The 26,796-nt window shown below is 37.5% G+C and overlaps 1 pseudogene; it reads right to left on the bottom strand.

The window, feature by feature from the left end:
- Window positions 1-541: 541 nt before the first annotated feature.
- Window positions 542-5,873, bottom strand: LOC139849311 (sucrose synthase 5-like; annotated as a pseudogene).
- Between the last annotated feature and the right edge of the window lie 20,923 nt (window positions 5,874-26,796).

Here is a 26,796-nt window from a genome sequence, read left to right as displayed (position 1 = left end):
ATGTCCCACCGGGGTGATGGGTGGTTACAGTTCCCTAAGTGGATCCATCTTTCCTCTTTCTCGGGCAGTCCTTCGCGTAATGGCCTGCTTCGCCATACATAAAACACCTATTTTTATTGGTGTTGACCTTACAATCTGGGGCCAGGTGACCTTTCTTTTGACACTTGATGCAAACCAGCATTTTGCATCCCCTATGGTGGTGCTTTCCACATTTTCCGCACAATGGTAGTTTTCCCTTGTAATTCGTGTTGGATGAAGATCCTTTCTCGAAGTTACGGGGCATCTCTTGCTTCTCACCTCGGTTCTGTGCGAGACTTCCAACAATATTCTCACTTCGTTTCCTTTTCCCATTAACTTCATTTCCTGTAAAAGGCATCTCTTTTCCTTCCAACCGACTAACTTGCTTCATCCTGTTAATCGCCATGTTGATGACTCCGAGTATTGTCTTTGGTTGATGTGAAAGGACAAAATCAAACACTTCCATCGGCAATCCCGACATGTACCTCTCGATTGCTCTTTCCGCTGATGGGACCAAATGTGGTTAAAGCAACGATAGCTCCCAGAATCGGTTAGTGTAACTAGTAATGTCAGTTCCAATGACCTTTAAGTTCAGAAGTTCATTTTCCCACCTTATCCGCTTTCGTCTGGGACAGTATTTCTCAATTGTGAAATCAAAACCTGCAGCTATAAGAGCTTCCATCACACATTGGTTAACGAGTTCTTCAACTTGAGCCTCGAGCATTTCTGTAGTAAACATGGTCTCCTTCTACACAAACGATACATCGAAGTAAGATCAATGAAAAACAGAGTTATTAAAAATATACTAGCAACGAGTGTTGAAGACTAGTAAATAATAGTACGAAAAGATTCGCTAGTAGTGAGAAGTAGTGTAAGTAGTGATAGTAGTAACACTAGTGGTAGTAGTAGTGGTACTAGTGTTATGTAGTGATAGTAGTGGTAGTAACACTAAGTAGTAGCATTAATGGAAATAGTAGTAGTATAACATAACACAAGTATTACGGTCATATAAAGTTACTAAATATAGGATAATACCGCATGCAATAGAAGATAATAGTTATTAATAGCATAATCCACCATTGATATAAATAAAATCCAAGAGTGATAAACCAAATTCCAAAGTAGTAACCCAAACAATAAACATAATGTGCTAGTAGCCCGGTTTATAACACCCGGTAAGTTTTATATAATCAATTAAAGAAAGTATGGCGGTTGAAAAAGGAAAAGAAGCTCATGGTCAACGACCCTTCAGTTCCTCTTCTGTCGGGTACAGGAGGCAGGTCTATCATTCCTCGGCCTATTACGTTCCGCCTCCAACGCAGCAACCCTGGCAGTCAAGGCTGCTATCAATCCCGCCATTTCAACGAACCTTGCTTCAGCCTCGTACGTATAAGTATTTATACCTGTGACTCTTTCCTCCAACCTATAAAGATCATCGGGGTGCGGATATGTCCGAGAAATATCGCTCAAAGCGTTAACACGATCAACAATATCCCTTTTACGGTTAGTATGAACCAAATCCAATGCATAAAGGTTCACGGGATGGTTAGGTATCTGATGCGGAGTAGGTGCTGGTGCTGGTGCTGGGGCAGGAGCATTCACCTCAACCACACTGGATTCGCTGTCACTGCTTCCTGAATCCTGTGACATCTAACTCATAGTACAAGAACACAACGAAACAGATTAGTCAAGTAAATCACGTTAGTCACAAAGTACTCATGTAATGACTAAGTCCCGATCGTAGTCTAGACTCATCAAGGTGTCCTAATGACTAAATCAGACACCCTAATGCAAGTCCTAGTTTCCCTACGAACCGTTAGCTCTGATACCAACTATAACACCCCGCTAAATTACCATCTGACGGGGTGTTAATTTAGGTCCCACAGTTAACAGTTACGCCCTCTATATGAGACGTTTAAAGCAATCGCATTAATTTTATTTAAAAATTAACTTTCAAAAACATAAGTCAATAATCCCAAAATAGAAATACTATTGTGATCGTAACCACAAGCCAACAGTATTTAAACAGTATAAAAGTTTTAAATGCAAAAGTAAATAATGTTCTTTAAAATCAAATGCTGACTCCACGGCCAGTCATGTAGCAAACACAGCGGAAGCATACCTCTTAAGGACCTAAGAATAACAACACGCAAAAACAGGTCAACAAATAATGTTGGTGAATCTACATGTTTAAAATAATGTAACAGTATCTGAAAAACAGTTATCAGAAAAATATTTTAGTTTCCTTGACCACGAGATTCTATCGTTTGCATAATCTGAGCACCTGAATACTAGCAATGACCCGAGTATAGAAGCCACTATACCCGCCTTACCTCGTAAAATGTTATGCACTTGTTCAAATGTATTTAATGTTCAAAGTAAACGCACCACACTTTTTATAGCGGGTGAGGTTGTCAACCTAACGGATCCGTCCATCTAAATTGTGCTTACACCGATGGTATTAAAAGTATTCAAGCTAGAGGCTTTTTGAACAAACTCAATATGCATATGTGTAGTACTCATGTCAATACAAATTATTTGAAAATGTAAATATAACAGTGTGTATTCTCATCCCTAAAAACATGTAAAAAGCGGGACTGTAGACTCACCTTTGAATAAAGCTCGGATTGAAAAGTGAACAATTAACTTGCACGATTTATAGCAGAGTAATGCAACCTAAGTATACGTATGTAGGTTGGTCAATATATGTATCTTAAATAAGTGTGGTTTCATAGTGTACGTTGTCTTATTGCTCGACTCGACGCGTTTTAAAGTAAAAGTCAACATATAGTCAAGTAATTCATGCAAGTCAAACAAAGTCAACCGAAGTCAAACCGAATGTCAAACTTGGTCAAAGTAGTCAACTAAAGTCAATATCAGTAGGTTCATGTACAATATTGGTCAACATGTCAAACCTAAGTCAAACAATACGTTTTAGGTCATGAATGATCATTTTCACAATTTCAGTTTATCGTTATTCACAAAGTTCATGAACACATAGCATACTTAGCACATTATCTCATAGTACAAAATTCAAGTAAACATGACAAACTCCAAATCATAAATATACTTAAAATAGATTCCAAAAAGTCCAGCCAGGGACTCATACGACAATTAAAAGTCCAGAATCAGAAGGGATACATTTGGGGTTTGCCAAGTCAGTTTCTGACCGCGCACTGATTTCATTTTGGCTATAACCGGAGTTAGGAACATGCAATTGATACAAGACCAGTGGCCATAGTTCAAGGACAAATCAAAGTAACACATATAAAAAATATAGCAACTTTTGTTTAGCCAATTTGTACAGTTTCTTCGTGTAGGTTGAACATTTAGTTTTTAGCTCAAATCAGAATTCACATAAGGTATGGCTCTATTGTGCCCAATGCATAAGGTTTCAGAGATTAACATAAACTAACAATAAGTCACATATCATGCTAAGTTTCATTTTACAGAAGCATACATGCTCATGCAATTCACATAATCCACAGAGTACAAAACCGTGTGCAATTTGCAGATTCGATTCTCATTTAGTTAGTCACATTCGCACGCGATTATCCGAAGATCTAGATACAATTAGCCTATGATATCTACATGAAAGATGAATTACTTTTTGTATACTTTTCAAATATGCAAATCTTTAATCACAGAAGTTAACACATTTTATCATACAAGGTTATTTTTATGCAAGTGCTGTATAAAACTACTTTTACACTAATTCAAGCATATCTCGGGCTATACATAAGCAAACGACATGATATCCTAGTCTAAATTGAGTTTTTTTAAATTATATTTCCAGTGGTATAAGTCTCACATGCCAATTCGTTGTCTATCAATTCCAGATTTCTGACCAAGCAACAAAAACACAACGATAATTCAAATTGACATAACTTAATCATACGGAAACGAAATCAAGCGAATCCAAAGCCTAAACTCAATAGTTTTTCGCAAGGAATCTGATTAAAGTGTAATAATTAACATTTGAAAAACTTAATTTTTCTGATCAAGTAAATACAAATTCATTTTTAAACCCTAGCGCATCAAACAATCAAAATAACGATAACGATTAATTGTACGCGTATAGACTTGAGCAATTGACAACATAACTATGAAATCTTATAAAAATCAGATTTTAAGAATTAGTGTTTATGCAATTACACCTTAGATTGCTAAAAGAATTATACCAACGCGTAGAAGAGATCGAGAATTGCAACTTTCGTGTTCAAGGTTTGCTCTAAAAATTGAAAATTGATGGTGGTAGTGGTGATGGAGATCGACGGCCAAGAAGGGAGGGAGGGAAGTCGAGTGTGTGAAAATTGATGTGTAAATGTTTTGTATTAAGAACTAGTTCCAGTACCTGGTTACACTTGGTCCCCTTGGCATCAGGAAGAAGTCGAGTCACCTGATTCGAACACAATTTATAATTTATAATTTATAATTTTAATATATAATTTTATGAGTCAATCTAAAAGGATAAATAAATGAAAGTATTTATTTTATCTTACCACAAGAATTTAAGGCTTGTAGTTGAGACCTTGCTGCTTAATCCTAAGGAGCAATTCCTCTTCCAAAGCAACAACTTGATCCAAAACATAAACTACTTGCCCGCTAGTATCGGGCAGCCCAAGAACATTAGATTGACCAAAATACCTATGAATTGAAAACAATACGACATTGTATATGCTCGGAACCCTGCTAAAGAATTTTTCCAGGTTTACGGGATCGGGTGCTTGAAGAACCTCCAATAGATACCGAATGGTTTCCCCGACCCTTTCTGCATTATCTCCCCATCCCTTCTCTAGACCCCATTGGTTAAACCTAAATAAATCATGGTTTTCATTAAGCAACCAGAAACTCAAGTACAATTATACATATAGATATAGATATACAATGATAGTATATTGTTATACCTAAGCTCGAAGCTTTGATATGGCGTATCGTTTGGCAATGATGAAACTGCAGCTTGAGCTACTATTAGAGCCCCTTGAAGCTTTGAAATTGTATTTAGTGTATCATTTATCATAAGTTTCTGCACAATTAGTTGTGAAGGGTTACAAAATTAAGTAAATAATTTGTAGATATTCATATTAAATCATTTCATACTTCGCCTTGATGATTTAGTGAAAGTAAGTAATCAACAAGCAACTGTTGAGTGCCAGGTTGAGAATAAAGCTTAGAAGTAATGAACTTTGACGCAAAGTTAACTACATTTCCTATCGAAGAAGATAAGCTCATTGTAGGCAATTTGAAGTCCATTGATCCAAAGTCAATCTCCAACGCATTTTCATCGTTAGCCCTGAAAGATTTAAACATCATTAAAAGCTTGTATAAGATTTTATAAAAAAATTTATTATGAAACCTTAATCATAAGTTCATAATAGGTTTAATACCATCTCTCATCAATGATCGTTTCCTTGAACTTCAAGTAATCTGTAGCAATGATCCCATCAATCGACAGATCATTAGAGTTGACTTTAACATACTCCCAAAACCCAGGATTTGGCCTTATAGCAAAGGCGACATAAGGCGGAACAACAGCTGCTTCCTGTTAATTTACATTAAGAGTCAACCAATACATATATGTGCAATTTATGCATACATGATAGTGTGTATATATATACCTGAGTTGTGCACAAAATGTAGCCAAGTAAGCCTTCCAAGACCTGATCCTTTTCGTTCTTGTCTTCAATGACACTTTCCATTTCTTGCATCAAATGATGGAGTTTCATCATTCGTTTTCCCTTTTCGACGTACTTCAAGAAGCATTTTTTCATATGATAACGACTCTGTCTCAATGCTTCTGGCATGGTATCGACTACTGATTCGGACCGTTTCATAATCAAAGTTGAAGAAGCCATGATGAAGTCTTGTGTTGTTAAAGAATGTGGACAAGTAATACAAAGTTACAAATGAACTTTGATTTTGTTGCATTCATTTGAAGTTTATAATATATATATATATATATATATATATATATATATATATATATATATATATATATATATATATATATATATATATATATATATATATATATATATATATATATATATATATTGTAACATCCCGCGTTTTTCCGTTAAATTTATTTTTAACACCGTCTTTTTCTTTTAAATAATATCTTTTGTTATTTAAATTCGTAGTTTCCGTTGACTAACGTTCATAATAATTCCGTCATTTAATTATAACATCTCTCGTTAATAAAATATTCGATCGGTTAAATCCCGCACCCGCTTTGAAACTCGAGGGACCGGAGTTGCCAAATGGGCAAACTAGTTGACTAGGTCAACTAGTCAACCCATTTCATCCATTCCATCATCTCCCTCATCCCTTTTCTCTCCATCTCAAGAACACACACACAAACCCATTCCATTCATTCATCATCTAAATTCAATCTTGGAAGCTCACAACAAATCCGATTACATATTTGGAATCCTCTCTTCATCCTCTACAATTTGATACCAACTTCATCTCGTTTGGGTAACATTTCTAAAACTCTAGATTTCTCTAAATTCGTGTTTTTGATTTGAAATGGTGTTAGTTAGTGTCTATGGCTCGAGTCTAACATGAATATATGTTTGGTTTGCTCGATTTGTTATTTTTGGAGTAACTAGCATGAACTTGAAATGGGTGTGCTTAATCCTTGATTTTGGATGAGTTAATGTTGTTAGATTGTTAAAGTGCATGTTTTAATTGTGTTACTAGTATCACTAGCTTCGTTTTGATGCGTAGGTTGATTAAGAAAACTTCAAAAACATGAATATTGATTTTGTGATGTTTGACTAGGGTTTGATAGTTCTTGACATGAATTTTTGGATGCTTGAATGCCATGGAATGTTAATTATTAGTGTTTAGTTGTAATGTATGTTTCATTGCCTTCAAAACGGCATATTATATGTGTGAATTGGTTTCCCGAAACTCAAATTGCATTTGAAGAACTTGAAACCTTAAAAATGAACGTTTAATGATCACTTGATGAGTTTTCGGCTATTATAAATGATGTTTTTGTTTGGTGAAACATGTTTAGTTGTGTTCCTTGTCAAAAGAGCTTTCCAACGGTATAAGATACGTCTTCTAGTTGTTTACGGTTTGAGTTTTGCGTTTGTTTGAAAATTGACCAAGTCTTGAACAAGTGAAACAGGCCTGGGACCAGGCCACGGCCATTGTCGCGGCGCGACAGGCCTGGCCGCGGCGCGGCATAAGCCGTGCCCAGCTTCTGTCTCCAATGTCCGTTTCACGTGAAATGTTTGCCATGTTTTAGACTTCCAATTCGCATGCAACTTGTCCTAACACGCTTATATATGAATAACTAGCATAGAAAATTTGTCCGAAACCCGACCCGAACGTGTTGACTTTCGTTGACTTTGACCGACCAAAGTTTGACTTTTTGTCAAACTTAACCAATTAATTATGCAATCTTCCTAACATGCTTTTGTACTTGTATCTTGCATGAAACTTGACAATTTGCTTCACATGCTATATTAATCGAGTCGTATTGAGCCATAGGACTAATTGAACATCTTTGACCTATCGTGTTTACCGTTATTGATACAACCTATTGTTTAGGTCAAGACTAGCATTGTTCTTTGCACACGTTTACTTGTTGAAGTACTTTACTACTCGTGCACTCAAGGTGAGATCATAGTCCCACTTTTACTCTTTTTGAACTTATATTGGGATGAGAAAACATAAACGATTCTTTTGAACTAAGTGAACACAAGAACGGGAAAACAAACATTCTACATACGAGTTTAGAACAAAATCCTCAATTCGATTATCATTAATTACACTTGCCGGGTGTAAGCGAGAACTTATGTTATATGGCCATATGGGTTGACAACCCTCATCCTTGACGGTTCGCTACCGTCTACGGATGAAATATAATTTCGAGAATCAGTGTTTGTTCTAGCACTAAGTGATGGGGTATACAATGGAAGGAATGTTAAGCTTTGATAATTGGGTGCTCGTGAAACAAACTTTTGGAATGTATTACTATTATTTCATTGATGCAAATCTTGTGGTTCACTTGTACTTACTTACTTAAACCTATGATTTCACCAACGTTTTCGTTGACAGATTTCTATGTTTTTCTCAGGTCTTGCACGATATGTGAAACATGCTTCCGCTTACTATTTGATACTTGCATCCGATGTCGAGTATACATGCATTTCATGGAGCGTCTTTTGACTTTACTTTAAACCGTGTCGCCTAGATTTCAATCGTATCTATAACGTTGTAACTTAACTTTTGGGTTGAACAATTCTTGTAAACTTTGAAACAATCTTTATTTTGAAATGAAGGCGACATATTTTGGTCAAACGTTATCTTAAAGACTTATAATCAGGTAATGGGACCCACGTAGCCGACGCCGTCACTTGACGATTTGTCGGGGTCGCTACAGGTGGTATCAGAGCCTTGGTTGTAGGGATTTAGAGTTCATTTGTGTTCACCCCGAGTCATAGGGTACATAGGTGAATCTAGACTACAACCGGCATATAGACTGAAGTAGGAATTATTTGACTAATTGTGCATTTATACTCGAACTCTTCTATCATATCTAACTCGTATTCGATCTTGATCTTACGTTGATAAATTTTGTTGGTGCGCCACCTTGACTTTATGAAGTAATGTTAAATGCACATGAGAATCAGGGTAATATAATTTCCGGGATTATATTACGGTGATTCACATGGACGTTCCGACATTATGACATAGAGAATTTAAGGCGAGTCAAGGAAAATTTTCTCTCTATCCTTATTCCATGCCACGGTTAGTATTGTTGAAAATACTAACCAACGATATTCTTGTCTCATGAAGGAACAATGGCTCACCAAGGTCAACACAATACTCCTCTCGAAACTCTAGAACAAGCTCTTCAACGAATGATAACCACCGCCGTGGGTACGGCCGTGGCCGATCACTTTTCTAACAACAACAATCATGGAGCCGGTAATTCAATCGAAGGTTGCTCCTACAAGAACTTCATGAAGTACAATCCTCCCACTTTCGATGGAACCGGGGGACCGGTTACTCTCACCCGATGGTTTGAACAAATGGAGACCGTTTTTAACACAAGCGGTTGTCGAGACCAAGATAAGGTCAAGTTTTCCACCCTCACTTTCACCGGTATTGCTCTCTCATGGTGGAACACGTATGTACAATTAGTGGGAAGCGATGAAGCCCACACACTCTCTTGGACCGAATTAAGAGAAAGAATGATCACCGAATACTTCCCGCGCGACGAGACTCGAAGGCTCGAACAGGGTCTAAGGAATTTAAAAACGGCCGGAAAGGACCTCGAGGCTTATAATCAACGGTTTACCGAACTAGTCTCGATGTGTCCAATTCTCATGACTCCCGAATCCCTAAGAGTCGAACTTTACATGGATGGCCTCCCTAAGAGCATTCAACACAAGGTAATGACATCTCAACCCACTAACCTACAAGAGGCTTTAACAATGGCCCGCCAAGCCTTAGAAACGGTGAATGAAATGGAAGCACCGGCACCAATGGTCGAGAACCACCCGAGTAACAACAAAAGAACATGGGAAGCCTCTCAATCAAGCAACCACAACAATAACAACAACCCCGCCAAGAAGCCTTTTACCTCCAACGACAAGAAAGGCTATGCCGGAAAACTGCCTTTTTGTGACGAATGCCACAAGCATCACTTTGAAGGATGTGGCAGGTTTCGCCACCGGCGCCAAGGACCCGTCGCTCGAAAGATGCCCAACGCACACAGAACGGGTGCTTGCTTCGAATGTGGCCAACTGGGTCATTTTAGGAATGTGTGCCCAAATAAGAAAATCAACCCCAACGCACGCCGTTGAACCTTCGACATCGACACCAAGGATGCCCGGAACGACGATGGACTAGTAACGGGTACGTTTCTTCACAACAAACCGTATATTTCATACTTGTTCGATTCGATTACCGCTAGACGTTTTATAACCAAGGATTTGACTCATGCTCTTTATATTCCACCTCTTTCCCCCAGATACTACTTAGACGATTTAAGTGACCGACGGAAAAATATTGTGTGCCTATAAATTTTATTGGAGGAAATACGTTAAGACTTTTAACTTGACACATATAGAACTAGGGAGCTCGGAACCTATTCGTAAAAAAAAAAAAAAAAAAAAAAAAAAAAAAAAAAATGTTTCCCCATCATCTTGTATAGATTATTGTGAACTGAGTAATTTTCGGTTGGAAACCGATACCCTCTCCCTCGCATCCATGACCTCATGATTATTTGCACGAATCCCGTATGTTCCAAATCGACCTCCGTTCCGGTTATCATCAATTGGGGGTTAAGTGAGACGATGTCTCCTAAGCCACTTTCCGAACTCGCAACGTTAGTTGTAAATCTCTCTTAGTACCGCTTGATTTATTTAGGGCTCGCCCGTATCCATAAACCTCTTGAACCGCGTATGCAAATTCATATAGACTAATCTGTTATCGTATTTATAGATGACATCTTAACTTATTTAAGTAAAGAAGGAAAACGAACAACATCACCATCTTACGCTCGAACTTTTGAGAAAAGAGCAACTTTATACCAAATTCTCCGAGTGAGAATTTCTGTTGAACGAAGTCCAATTTTCTAGACCATGAAGTTAATGGTCAAGGCATTACAATCAATCTCGAAATCAAGCCACATGTAATCAGGAAACTCTCCCAACTCAGACTTGTATTCGTAAAAATCTTAGATCTCACCGGTTGTTACCGAAGATTCATTTCTGACTTTTCTCGTATTACACGACTTTAATCTCTCCGCGATCGAACCTTGAGCGTGATTCTTCACACCAACATTTCTAGCTAAATTCGTACAACACCAGATGGGACTCAAATATGGAAATATTTCTACTTGGACGCCGAAAGGCATACTCCCTCGACTCGAAATCAACGGGACGGAAATTCGTTATTTTGCACGAAGAATTCGAATACTAAATTGTGGATCCGATCAATATTCTTGTCATCACGTACCACACTACATACCTCTGTTATTTCACCGTTACCGTCTGATATTACTGGAAATTAAGATAACACACAATCCAACGATACTTCACTCTTCTTTGACTTAACGCCCTTGTGTTTCTGATAATCGGTCAACTATTATTCAACCCCGAACTATACAACTACGTGTACTACCTCGTTTCTCTTTCAGACTTCAACTTTTGACAACTAGAGGCACGTTATAGCAACCTCGAGATGTAAACTCATCCTATTCTAAGTCCTCATTTCACTACTATCTTTACCGTTCGCATTTCCGTTTAAAGAAACTCCTTGTAACATTTCTCCATGGATAGAGAAACTCCTCATATTACATAAGTATTCGCCACGAGGGTGAATAGTCCTAACGAACATTTTTCGAACCCTAACTAACTTGTTCAAACGTATCTTAAGAGATTCTATTCCAACACGGTGTATCTTTGTCAATTATTCTGTATCGAAATACTCGTTTCACTTCTAGTTTTACAAGAAACCTTGGGAACCCGCTTAGACATGAGTACCGCGTACCACCCACAAACTGACGAACCGAGCAAACGAACGATTTACGTCTTGGAAAGACATCTCACAAACTCGTATTGTCACCTTTAGTAGATCACTCTTACAACAGTAGTTACCACTCGTGTGTTCACGCGCACTTTTCGAAACCTTATATGACCGCTAATGTCATACCCCTGTTCATTTAACCAAAGCATCAACCACCGAAATCTGAACTCCATCAAGAAACAACAATTGAGATCGTTCAAGTCCGAGAAGGGCTCGAGACAACCCATTGTCGCCAGAAGAGTTATACCAAACTTAGAGGAGAACCTCACAAATCCCAGTGTGTAACCGCGTAATATTGAGAACCCGCACCTTGGAAGGGTGTAATCCGTTTCGGGAATCAGGGAAAGTTAAACCCGCGACATGTTAACCCTTTTGAAACCTTGGGGCGTATTGGAACCGCTCCCTACCGTTTAGAACTTCCGACTCAATTAAGTTTCCGTTTACCCTACATTTCGTGTAACAAACTTAGAAACGTGTCCTGCGGAACAGGAACGTGCAATCCTGCTGGATACATCAACTATCGATGACAAACTTCTCTTCATAGGAAAACCAGTTGAAACCGGGGATCGTAAAAACCGAACCTTAATGCAACGTAAAACCCTGACTATCCAAATTCATGAGAACCCTCAAGAACGTACTTTCACTTATTCATAGCATTGACAACGTAAAGTCTCGAGTAAGAGATATCGACTACTACTTCCAACTAAATTTCGGGACGAAATTTCTTTTGAGTTGTGGATAATGTAACATCCCGCGTTTTTCCGTTAAATTTATTTTTAACACCGTCTTTTTCTTTTAAATAATATCTTTCGTTATTTAAATTCGTAGTTTCCGTTGACTAACGTTCATAATAATTCCGTCATTTAATTATAACATCTCTCGTTAATAAAATATTCGATCGGTTAAATCCCGCACCCTCTTTGAAACTCGAGGGACCGGAGTTGCCAAATGGGCAAACTAGTTGACTAGGTCAACTAGTCAACCCATTTCATCCATTCCATCATCTCCCTCATCCCTTTTCTCTCCATCTCAAGAACACACACACAAACCCATTCCATTCATTCATCATCTAAATTCAATCTTGGAAGCTCACAACAAATCCGATTACATATTTGGAATCCTCTCTTCATCCTCTACAATTTGATACCAACTTCATCTCGTTTGGGTAACATTTCTAAAACTCTAGATTTCTCTAAATTCGTGTTTTTGATTTGAAATGGTGTTAGTTAGTGTCTATGGCTCGAGTCTAACATGAATATATGTTTGGTTTGCTCGATTTGTTGTTTTTGGAGTAACTAGCATGAACTTGAAATGGGTGTGCTTAATCCTTGATTTTGGATGAGTTAATGTTGTTAGATTGTTAAAGTGCATGTTTTAATTGTGTTACTAGTATCACTAGCTTTGTTTTGATGCGTAGGTTGATTAAGAAAACTTCAAAAACATGAATATTGATTTTGTGATGTTTGACTAGGGTTTGATAGTTCTTGACATGAATTTTTGGATGCTTGAATGCCATGGAATGTTAATTATTAGTGTTTAGTTGTAATGTATGTTTCATTGCCTTCAAAACGGCATATTATATGTGTGAATTGGTTTCCCGAAACTCAAATTGCATTTGAAGAACTTGAAACCTTAAAAATGAACGTTTAATGATCACTTGATGAGTTTTCGGCTATTATAAATGATGTTTTTGTTTGGTGAAACATGTTTAGTTGTGTTCCTTGTCAAAAGAGCTTTCCAACGGTATAAGATACGTCTTCTAGTTGTTTACGGTTTGAGTTTTGCGTTTGTTTGAAAATTGACCAAGTCTTGAACAAGTGAAACAGGCCTGGGACCAGGCCACGGCCATTGTCGCGGCGCGACAGGCCTGGCCGCGGCGCGGCATAAGCCGTGCCCAGCTTCTGTCTCCAATGTCCGTTTCACGTGAAATGTTTGCCATGTTTTAGACTTCCAATTCGCATGCAACTTGTCCTAACACGCTTATATATGAATAACTAGCATAGAAAATTTGTCCGAAACCCGACCCGAACGTGTTGACTTTCGTTGACTTTGACCGACCAAAGTTTGACTTTTTGTCAAACTTAACCAATTAATTATGCAATCTTCCTAACATGCTTTTATACTTGTATCTTGCATGAAACTTGACAATTTGCTTCACATGCTATATTAATCGAGTCGTATTGAGCCATAGGACTAATTGAACATCTTTGACCTATCGTGTTTACCGTTATTGATACAACCTATTGTTTAGGTCAAGACTAGCATTGTTCTTTGCACACGTTTACTTGTTGAAGTACTTTACTACTCGTGCACTCAAGGTGAGATCATAGTCCCACTTTTACTCTTTTTGAACTTATATTGGGATGAGAAAACATAAACGATTCTTTTGAACTAAGTGAACACAAGAACGGGAAAACAAACATTCTACATACGAGTTTAGAACAAAATCCTCAATTCGATTATCATTAATTACACTTGCCGGGTGTAAGCGAGAACTTATGTTATATGGCCATATGGGTTGACAACCCTCATCCTTGACGGTTCGCTACCGTCTACGGATGAAATATAATTTCGAGAATCAGTGTTTGTTCTAGCACTAAGTGATGGGGTATACAATGGAAGGAATGTTAAGCTTTGATAATTGGGTGCTCGTGAAACAAACTTTTGGAATGTATTACTATTATTTCATTGATGCAAATCTTGTGGTTCACTTGTACTTACTTACTTAAACCTATGATTTCACCAACGTTTTCGTTGACAGATTTCTATGTTTTTCTCAGGTCTTGCACGATATGTGAAACATGCTTCCGCTTACTATTTGATACTTGCATCCGATGTCGAGTATACATGCATTTCATGGAGCGTCTTTTGACTTTACTTTAAACCGTGTCGCCTAGATTTCAATCGTATCTATAACGTTGTAACTTAACTTTTGGGTTGAACAATTCTTGTAAACTTTGAAACAATCTTTATTTTGAAATGAAGGCGACATATTTTGGTCAAACGTTATCTTAAAGACTTATAATCAGGTAATGGGACCCACGTAGCCGACGCCGTCACTTGACGATTTGTCGGGGTCGCTACATATATATATATATATATATATATATATATATATATATATATATAGGAGATGTTTTGTGTTGAACTGGTTAAAAGTTTAAAGGAGATTGTTTTGCTTCTGGTTTTGTCAAAAATTTAGGAAGGGATGGTTTTCAGAAATGTATGATGAAGGTCAAAGAATGTTAAAAGGAAAGAACTTTTTGTTTTAGGGGACAATCAAGTTTATTTGATTCCTAGTTTCCTACAGACAACTTATATTATATTATATTATATTATTTGTGAGGGTTTCCCCTAATTTTTGTTAAACCTTCTAATTTATACTAACTCTAGTTCTCCTAAATAGCACATAAGTCCCTAAACTTACAAAAATTGAAATATAAGGGGGTGAGGGGAGGGGTCGGCCGAATGGGCCCCATGAGGTATCCCCGGGCACTCGTTTTGCAATCCCGTGTAATCATGGTCCGTTTTAAGTGTCGTTTAGTCGTACTGAAGGCCCGGAACGCTAACCCGATCGTTAAACGCAACCAATTGTTTAATTTATTAAAAACCCTATAAATTAAATATTTTAAAAAGTTAATAATTAATAAAATTAATTATTAAAATAAACCCGAACGTTTCGTTGCTCAAAAAGCTATTATTAAAATCGTATCGTTTTTATCGTATTTCATTATCCGAAATATTTATTTGAATTAATATCAACCCAGATTAATTATTGAAACCCTTCAAAGATCAAGTACGCATTTAATACACGTAAACGTATAAAAGTTAAATAATCGCCGTTAAATAACTAACGGAAGGTTAACGGAAGTAATGGAAAAATTAGGGTTGTTACAAACGATTTATCAGTTTATGTACTATTTGATTCAGGGGCTGATTTGATTTTTGTGTCGAGTAAATTAAGTCCAAAAATCAAAACTCCGTTAACTCCTCTAGAGAATACTTATGTTGTAGAGATAACTAATGGTAAAGTGCGTACTGCTAAGGCTGTGTATCGTAACTGTAACATTAATCTGGCTGGTAGAGATTTTGAGGTAGATTTAATACCGATTGATCTACGCAGTTTTGACGTTGTTATTGGTATGGATTGGTTGTCTGTGAATCGTGCTGAAATCGTGTGTTATGAGAAAGTTGTTCGTATTACTAATGTGGTTGGAGAGCCGCTCATGGTTTTTGGGGATAAGAAATGCACACAGTTAAACCTTATTAGCTGTTTGAAAGTTCATAAATATTTTCGCAAAAATGTAACGACCCGACTTTTTCGACTTATATTTTTGTGCTCTATACTTTCACGAAACTGCGTATTTGTGCGTACTGAGCTAGTTTATGCTCTGAGATCTTATTTCAAGATTAATTACTTTCGTTGATACCTTACAATGTGCTATTAAGTGTTTAATCACTAAACTTAATCCTCGAATGCTTTTACGACCGTTAGTGTCACTTGACGTTTAAAACAAGCTACGTACTTGGTACACGTTTAACTTTTGTCATAATTGGAATATTATGACTATGTAATACTAATTGTTATTTTCTAATGACAATTACTAGATTATTGGATGCTTAAATACGCTTAGTAATTTACTAATGCACACTAGTTAGTCTTGTTGGACTTTCTACCTTATTGGACTTAAGCCCACCCTACTATAGCTAATGGAATCTTAAATTAGCCCAACTTTAATAAGTTTATGACCCATATAAATGTAAGTCAAAAACCCATTTATAAGAGCCAACATACTAGCATTTTTGTTAACCATTACTAGGAATGTTACATGGGATCCTAACAATAAGCACTACCTTTAGATCACCACTAATCAAAAAGCAAAAATGTGTCCCCTTTGTCCCCCCATAAACCTACGGCCACCACCACCAAAATCTACTATAAATACCATACTAATCTAATCCATTTTACACTTGATCTCATTCTCATTTAACACACTTACTCTCTAATTATCTCTCTAGTCTTTCTCACTCTAAAAATTGTAAGTTTTAAATTTTCTTCTTCTTCTTCTTCTCTTCTACTACACGACATCATCATCATCATTAAAGGATCAAGCTTTTTAGCTTCTTGATCTTGTTATATCTTGAAGATTCAAACTTTGATTTGAATCCTTCAAGAACATGAAAGATTCAAGCTTTCTAGCTTTGAATCTTCATTACTTTGTTGGATCTAAGTTTTCTAGCTTATGATCCCCTTATTTTGTTAAAAAGATCAAAATTTGTGTTTATGATCTTCATAAAACTTGAAGATCTAGCCTTTTGCTTTAAGGATCTTCAAGAACATTAAAGATCCAAGCTTTCTAGCTTAGGATTTCATTATTTTGTTAAAGATCTTAGCTTTTTAGCTTATGGTCTCATTACTTCTACTAGATCTTAGCTTTCTAGCTTATGGTCTCATTAATCTTGTAAAGATCTAAGCTTTCTAGCTTAGGGTTTCTTAATACTTGAGATCTAAGTTCTTATCGTAGATCTCACTTACTTGAAACCTTTTTATGATTTTTATGGTGATAAAAATCAAGTCTTCATCATCTCATATGATGAAGATGCATAAACTTGTGTCAAAAAGACAAAGGTTAAAACTTTATTGGGTTTATGCAATAAAGAGACAACCTTGATGTTCAAAACTTGTAGAATGCTATCTTTTACTCTTAGTTGTGTGTTGATGGTTGAAACTTGGTCAAAGTGATGCTAAAAAATCAAAGAGTTGTACACTTTAAGCTTACACGCATCAAGGATGAGAACCGTGATGAGCATCAAGCGCCAAGAAACCCACCGGAGCACTTATTTGCTGTTTTACGGGGTCTGATCAGACTCCTGGTGTAACATCCCGTCTTTTTCCGTTTATTTTCCGTTTAATTATTCTAAAATCCGTTATGTAATTATAACATCTTCCGTTAATACGCGTTTTAAAATATTTCGTTTAGGTAATTCACGCACTCGCTTCAAACTTGAAGGACTAAACTTGCCAATGGACCAAAGTTGTGACTAGGCAAAGTGGTCAAACCTCATTTCTTCCACTCATTCACCTCCTAACTCTTGATACTTTCATCTTTTACTCTCAAACACCCAATTCAAAGATTCATCATCTATTCCCGATCTAGCAAGAGTTTTGCAAAACAAATTACATATTTGGAATCCTTGCATATTCCTCTTCAATTCTATACCGATTTCATCTACTTTGGGTTACTTTCTAAAAATACTAGATTCTTTGTTATTGATGTTTTTAACTTATAAAAGAGTTAATTAGTGTCTATGGCTCAAATGTAACATGAATATATGATTTATATGCTTGTTCTTGTCATTTTGATGTAACTAGCTTAAACTTGAAATAGGTGTGTTTGATCTTGAGATTTGGTTTCTTAAATGTTGTTAGATGTTAAACGTGCATGTATTAAATGTGTTACTAGCATCACTAGCTTCAATTTGGTGTATAGGTTGACATGGAAAAACTTCATAAACATAATTGTTAAATTTATGATTTTGAGTTAGGGTTTGATAGATGTAAAATAAACTTTTGATGCGTTGAATGCTTTGCAATGTTATTTGTGAGTGTTTAGTTGTATTGAATGCATAATTACCTACGAAACGGAGTATCATATGTGTGCATTTAGTTTCCGAATCATCAAAGTGCATTTATGAACTTGAAAGCATTTAAGGTGATCATTTAATGAGCTTTCAACTTGGATTTGATTATTGTAAGTGATGATTTTGGTTGATGAATTATGTTTAGTTGTATTCCTTGTTAAATTACCTTTATAACGATGTATGTTATGCGTTTTAGGTGTTTACGGTTCGTTAGTTATGATAAATTGAAGTTTGGTTCGAGACTTGTAAATTTTCAGCTTTTCCACTGAAGTCAGATAGGGATGCGGTGCATCTGCTCTGGATGCGGCGCATCTGCTGACTGATGCGGCGCATCACTTGCAGATGCGGTGCATCTGAAGCTGGCTGTCCAAAATTTATTTTTTTCGTTTAATTCCCGCTATGCTATACATGTCCGATTAACATGAAACTTGGCCAACATACTTATATATGCTTATCTTTCATAGAAAAATTGTCGGATACCCGACTCGACCCTGTTGACTTTGACCAAGTTTGAATTTTAGTCAAATTTAACCAAATACTTATACAATCATTCTAACGTGCTTTTATACTTGTATCTTGCATGAAACTTGACAATTTGACTCACACGCTATATTAATCGAGTCGTAACGAGCCATAGGACTAATTGAACAACTTTGACCAATCATGTTTACCGTTATTGATACGACCTATTTGTTTAGGTCAAGACTAGCATCCGTTCTTGCACACGTTTACTTGTGAAGTACTTTTATACTCTTGTAATCAAGGTGAGATCATAGTCCCATCTTTTCAACAACTTTTATACTTTAAATCATGGGATGAGAAACATATACGTACCATACTTTTATGCTTTGAACACAAGTATGAAAACAAAGATTCCACAGTGAGTTAGAACAAAAAGCCTTAATTCAATTATCATTAGTTACACTTGCAGGGTGTAAATGTAAACTTATGTTATGTGATCACATGGGCTTGACGAGCCCTCATTTGGACGGTTTGCTACCGTTAGCGGATGAAATATATTTTAGAGTATAGTGTATGTTCTAACACTACGTAACAGGGTACAAAACAATTAAGTTTTGATAATTGGGTGCTCGCGAACGTGCAACAACTTTTGGAATGCAAACGATTTAGATAATTAACTTTATGGAAATATTAAATCTTGTGGTTCAAAAACAACGTTACTAATACACCTATGATTTTACCAACGCTTTTTGTTGACAGTTTTCTATATGTTTTCTCAGGTCCTTGAACGCTAAGTGATACATGCTTCCGCACTCTATTTTGATACTTGCTTGGATGTCGAGTATACATGCATACGTGAAGCGTCTTTTGACTTTACTAAATCATGTCGAATAGGTTTCATATGTACGTTAACATTGTAATGTAACTAGTCGTTGAACTACTTTTGTAAACCTTGAAACATCTTTGCTTATGAAATGAATGCGACATACTTTTGGTCAAACGTTATTTAAAGACTTATGACCACGTAACGAGACCTAAGTAGACGGCGCCGTCAATGACGATTTTGTCGGGTCGCTACAGATGGTATCAGATTGTTGGTTGTAGGGATTTAGAGTTCATTGGTGTCAACCCCGAGTCATAGGGTACATTAGTGAGTCTAGACTACAACCGGCATATAGACTTGAAGTAGGAATTACTTGACTACTTGTCAATTTATACTCGAACTCTTCTATTCACATCTAACTCTTATTCCATCTTAATCTCACATTGTTTAATTTGATTGACACACCACCCTGACTATATGAAATAATGTCGAATGCACATTTGAATTAGGGTAATATAATTTCTGGGATTATATTACGGTGACTCGTATGGACGTTCCGACATTATGACATAAAGAATTTAAGGCGGGTCAAGGAAAATTTTCTCTCTATCTTTATTCCATGTCACGATTAGTATTATTTAGAATACTAATCAATGATATTCTTGTGTCTTGAAGGAACAATGCCTCCTCGCCGAGTGCCACGCAATGAAACTCCCGAACAAGCTCTTCAACGAATGATAGCCACTGCCGTAGATGCGACCATGGCCGGACACTCATCCAACAACAACAACAACAATAACTACAACCACAACAACAACAACAATGGAGCCGGTAACTCAAACGAGGGATGCTCCTACAAAGCTTTCATGGGGTGCAAACCTCATACTTTCGATGAGACCGGAGGACCGGTTGCTCTCACTCGATGGTTTGAGCAAACGGAAGCAGTTTTTAGCATAAGCGGTTGCCGGGACCAAGACAAGGTCAAATACTCCACCCACACTTTTTCTAGTATCGTTCTCACGTGGTGGAACACGTATGTACAATCGGTGGGTACCGATGAAGCCCACGCTCTCTCTTTATCCGATTTAAAAGGAAAGATGATCACCGAATACTTTCCCTGCAAAGAGACTCGAAGGCTCAAAAGCGATCTAAGAGGTTTGAAAGCGGTTAGAAACGACCTCAACGCTTGTAATCAACGGTTTGCTGAGCTAGCTCTAATGTGTCCAAACCTTGTAAATCCCTAGCCTCTACGAGTTGAACTTTACATGGATGGCCTTCCTAAGAACATCAAACACTTGGTAATGTCATCCAAACCCGCTAACCTACAAGATGCTTTAAAGATGGCCCGCCAATTGATAGAAATGGTGGATGAAATCGTAGTACCGGCACCTAAGGCCGAGGAACAATTGGGTGGCAACAAAAGAAAATGGGAAGCCACTCAATCAAGCAACTACAACAACAACAACCCCGCCAAGAAACCTTTCACCTCCGACGGCAAGAAAAGTTATGTCAGAAATAAACTTTTTTGCAACAAATGCCACAAACATCACTATAGTGAATGTGACAAGCCGTTTTGCCACCGGTGCCAAAGAAGTGGTCATGTAGCCAATGATTGTAGAAGTGCCGCTCCCATCGCTCAAAAGGGGCCCAATGCACCAAAATCGGGTGTTTGTTTTGAATGTGGCCAACCGGGTCATTTTAGAAATGCATTCCCAAAGAAGAAAGCTAACCCTAATACACGCGACCGAGCCTTCAACATTAACACCGAGGAAGCCTGAGATGATAATGAACTAGTCACAGGTACGTTTCTTCTCAAAAATTCTTATGTCTCTTTCTTATTCGATTCGGGTGCCGATAAGAGTTTTGTATCCAAGACTTTGACTCATTATTTTAGCACTCCACCACACCCACTGGGTACTACTTACACCATTGAAGTGGCCAACGGGAAACTATTAAGTGCCGACACATATTACCGGGGGTGTACGTTAAACTTATTGGGTAAAGAGTTTGAAATTGACTTGATACATATAGAACAAGGGAGCTTCGATGTAATAATTGGTATGGATTGGTTAGCCAAAACGAAATCTCACATTCTTTGTGATCTTAAAGCAATTCAAATTTCTATCGAGAATAGTGAACCCTTGATTGTCTATGGTGATAAGAGTTGCACCGGACTCAACCTCGTCTCGTGCCTTAAGGTTGAAAAATATCTTCGTAAAGGTTGTTTCGCGATCCTAGCTAACGTTAAGAAAGTTGAGACCGATGAGAAGCATATCGATGATGTGCCAATTATTAGTGACTTTTCCGATGTATTTCCCGACGACTTACCGGGTCTTCCACCTCATTGACCGGTTGAATTTCAAATCGATCTTATTCCGGGAGCCGCACCCGTAGCACGTGCACTGTACAGACTTGCTCCATCCGAAATGCAAGAATTGCAAAGTCAAATTCAAGAACTACTTTACCGTGGTTTTATCCAACCTAGCCATTCACCATGGGGCGCTCCGATTTTATTCGTTAAGAAGAAAGATGGATCCCTACGAATGTGCATCGACTATCGCGAACTAAACAAATTAACGGTTAAGAACCGATATCCTCTTCCGTGCATCGACGACCTCTTTGATCAACTACAAGGATCTTGAGTATATTCAAAAGTCGATCTCCGCTCAAGTTATCATCAATTAAGGGTTAAGGGGGAAGATGTCTCCAAAACCGCTTTTCAGACTCGCTATGGTAGTTACGAATTCCTTGTCATGCCATTTGGCCTAACTAATGCACTGGCAGTGTTCATGGACCTTATGAACCGCGTGTGCAAACCATATCTCGCCAATTCATTATTGTATTCATCGATGACATCTTGGTCTATTCTAAAAGCGAAGAGGAACATGAACAACACCTTCGACTCATGCTCGAACTCTTGAGACAAGAACGACTCTATGCCAAATTCTCCAAGTGTGAATTTTGGTTGAAGGAAGTTCAATTTTTTGGTCATGTTGTAAGCGATCAAGGTAATGATGATTTTGTTGTATATTGTGATGCCTCGAAACATGGTTTTGGGTGTGTATTGATGAAACGAAAGAAAGTCATTGCTTATGCCTCTCGACAACTAAAAATTCATGAACGGAACTACACGACACATGTTCTCGAACTCGGAGCCGTTGTCTTTGCACTCAAAATATGGAGACACTATCTTTATGGAACCAAGAGTACTATCTTCACCGATCACAAAAGCCTTCAACACATCTTCGATCAAAAACAACTAAACATGAGACAACGACGGTGGATTGAAACTTTGAACGATTACGATTGTGAGCTTCGTTACCATCTCAGGAAGGCAAATGTAGTAGCCGATGCCTTAAGTCGAAAAGAAAGAGCAGTGCCTCTTCGTGTCCGAGCTTTAAACATCACCATCCACACCAATCTCAATAACCAAATTTGCGTCGCCCAAGACAAGGCTCTCAAGGATGAAAACATGTCTCTCGAACGCTTGAACGTCCTCACCTCACGATTCGAAGTTAAGGAGACTGGACTCCGATATTTCGCCGAAAGAATTTGGGTGCCTAGTTATGAGGACCTACGAAGCCTTATTTTAGACGAAGCCCATAATTCAAGGTATTCGATTCACCCTGGTGCCAATAAGATGTACCACGACCTCAAAGAACAATATTGGTGGCCAAACATTAAAAGGGACGTCGCTACTTATATTGGAAAATGCCTAACTTGCTCCAAAGTCAAAGCCGAACATCAAAGACCATCCAGATTACTTCAACAACCCGAAATCCCACAATGGAAGTGGGAAAGAATAACGATGGATTTTATCACAAAACTACCCAAGACAATAGGCGGTTATGATACCATTTGAGTTATTGTTGATCGTCTCACCAAATCCGCCCACTTCCTAGTCATGAAGGAAACTGACAAAATGGAAAAACTTGCACAACTTTACATTAAAGAGATCGTAGCCCGTCATGGTGTACCATTATCGATTATTTCTGACGATTGCCGTTTTGTTTCTAGATTTTGGCGTACCTTAAAAGAAGCGTTGGGAACACTATTAGACATGAGCACCGCATATCATCCACAAACCGATGGACAAAGCAAACGCACCATTTAAACTTTGGAAGATATGTTACGAGCTTGCGTTATTGATTTCGAAAAAGCTTGGGACAAGCACTTGCCTCTCGCCGAATTCTCTTACAACAATAGTTATCACGCGAGTATTAACGCCGCACCATTTGAAGCTTTATATGGCCGAAAATGTCGTTCACCTCTTTGTTGGGCCGAAGTATGCGACACACAAATCACCGGACCCGAACTCATTCATGAAACAACCGAGAAGATCGTTCAAATATGAGATAGGTTCAAGACGGCCCGTAGTCGTCAAAAGAGCTATACCGACATTAGACGCAACGACCTCGAATTTCAAGTCGGTGACCGCATAATGTTAAAAGTCGCACCTTGGAAAGGTGTAATCCGTTTCGGGAAACGCGGGAAGCTAAATTTGCGGTATATTGGTCCTTTCGAAATCTTGGAGAGTGTTGGAACCGTCGCGTATCGTTTAGATCTTCCGCCTCAACTGGGTATCAAATTTGAAGAAGTGTTTTGCCGAACCCGAACTCGTCATCCCTCTCAAGGAGCTTACTATTGATGATAAACTTCATTTTGTGGAGGAACCGGTTGAAATTGTGGACCACTCTATCAAAACGCTAAAACAAAGCCGAATTCCAATTGTCAAGGTCCGTTGAAACGCCAAAAGAGGACCCGAGTTCACTTGGGAAAGACAAGATCAAATGCAAAGGAAATACCCTAATTTATTCATAGATTTGGAAACGCAAGATCCCGAGGAAGAAACAATGACCACTACACCTACTTAAATTTCAGGACGAAATTTCTTTTAAGGAGTAGGTAATGTAACATCCCGTCTTTTTCTGTGTACTTTCCGTTTAATTATTCTAAAGTCCGTTATGTAATTATAACATCTTCCGTTAATACGCGTTTTAAAATATTTCGTTTAGTTAATTCACGCACTCGCTTCAAACTTGAAGGACTAAACTTGCCAATGGACCAAAGTTGTGACTAGGCCAAAGTGGTCAAACCTCATCTCTTCCACTCATTCACCTCCTAACTCTTGATACTTCCATCGTTTACTCTCAAACACCCAATTCAAATATTCATCATCTATTTCCGATCTAGCAAGAGTTTTGCAAAACAAATTAATATTTGGAATCCTTGCATTTTCCTCTTCAATTCCATACCGATTTCATCTATTTGGTTAACTTTCTAAAAACACTATATTCTTTGTTATTGATGTTTTTAATTTATAAAAGTGTTAATTAGTGTCTATGGCTCAAGTCTAACATGAATATATGATTATATGCTTGTTCTTGTCATTTTGATGTAACTAGATTAAACTTGAAATATGTGTGTTTGATCTTGAGATTTGGTTGCTTAAATGTTGTTAGATGTTAAAAGTGCATATATTAAATGTGTTAATAGCATCACTAGCTTCAATTTGGTGTGTAGGTTGACATGGAAAAACTTCATAAACATAATTGTTAAATTTATGATTTTGAGTTAGGGTTTGATAGAAGTAAAATGAGCTTTTGATGCATTGAATGCTTTGCAATGTTGTTTGTGAGTGTTTAGTTGTATTGAATGCGTAATTACCTACGAAACGGCGTATCATATGTGTGCATTTAGTTCCCGAATCATCAAAGTGCATTTATGAACTTGAAAGCATTTATGGTGATCATTTAATGAGCTTTCAACTTGGATTTGATTATTGTAAGTGATGATTTTGGTTGATGAATTGTGTTTAGTTGTATTCCTTGTTAAATTACCTTTCCAACGATGTATGGTATGCATTTTAGGTGTTTACGGCTCTGGATGCGGTGCATCTGCTGACTGATGCGGCGCATCACTTGCAGATGCGGAGCATCTGAAGTTGGCTGTCCAAAATTATTATTTTTTCATTTAATTCCCGCTATGCTATACATGTCCGATTAACATGAAACTTGGCCAACATACTTATCTATGCTTATCTTTCATGGAAAAATTGTCGGATACCCGACCCGACCCCATTGACTTTGACTTTAACCAAGTTTGACTTTTGGTCAAACTTAACCAAATACTTATGCAATCATTCTAACGTGCTTTTATACTTGCATCTTGCATGAAACTTGATAATTTGACTCACATGCTATATTAATCGAGTCGTAACGAGCTATAGGACTAATTGAACAACTATGACCAATCGTGTTTACTGTTATTGATACGACGTATTTGTTTAGGTCAAGACTAGCATCCGTTCTTGCACACGTTTACTTGTGAAGTACTTTTATACTCTTGTAATTAAGATGAGATCATAGTCCCATCTTTTCAACAACTTTTATACTTTAAATCATGGGATGAGAAACATATACGTACCATACTTTTATGCTTTGAACACGAGTACGAAAACAAACATTCCACAGTGAGTTAGAACAAAAAGCCTCAATTCAATTATCATTAGTTACACTTACAGGGTGTAAATGTGAACATATGTTATGTGATCACATGGGCTTGACGAGCCCTCATTCGGACGGTTCGCTACTGTTAGCGGATGAAATATATTTTCGAGTATAGTGTATGTTCTAACACTACGTAACTGGGTACAAAACTGTTAAGTTTTGATAATTGGGTGCTCGTGAACGTGCAACAACTTTTGAAATGAAAACGATTTAGATAATCAACTTTATGGAAATATTAAATCTTGTGGTTCAAAAACAAAGATACTAATACACCTATGATTTCACCAACGTTTTTCCTTCACTGTTTTCTATATGTTTTCTCAGGTCCTTGAACGCTAAGTGATACATGCTTCCGCACTCTATTTTGATACTTGCTTGGATGTCGAGTATACATGCATACGTGAAGCATCTTTTGACTTTATTAAATCATGTCGCATAGGTTTCATATGTACGTTAACATTGTAATGTAACTAGTCGTTGAACTACTTTTATAAACCTAGAAACATCTTTACTTATGAAACGAATGCGACATACTTTTGGTCAAACGTTATTTAAAGACTTATGACCACGTAACGGGACCTAAGTAGACGGCGTCGTCAATGATGATTTTTTCGGGTCGCTACACCTGGGACTTCTGGAAAATTGATTTTCAGATAGTTCGGTTCGAGTAGATGACTTTTGTTTAGGACTCACCTAAATCCGATATACGGTTTAGGATTTATAGCCTTCCGAAAGTCACTACGCCTTTGTAACGACGTGCTGAAAATTCTGACCTACTCGCGCTTGAAC

The sequence above is a fragment of the Rutidosis leptorrhynchoides genome, chromosome 5, assembly GCF_046630445.1.
Source record: "Rutidosis leptorrhynchoides isolate AG116_Rl617_1_P2 chromosome 5, CSIRO_AGI_Rlap_v1, whole genome shotgun sequence".
Taxonomy (NCBI): domain Eukaryota; kingdom Viridiplantae; phylum Streptophyta; class Magnoliopsida; order Asterales; family Asteraceae; genus Rutidosis; species Rutidosis leptorrhynchoides.
This window is presented reverse-complemented; position numbering and strand designations above follow the sequence as displayed.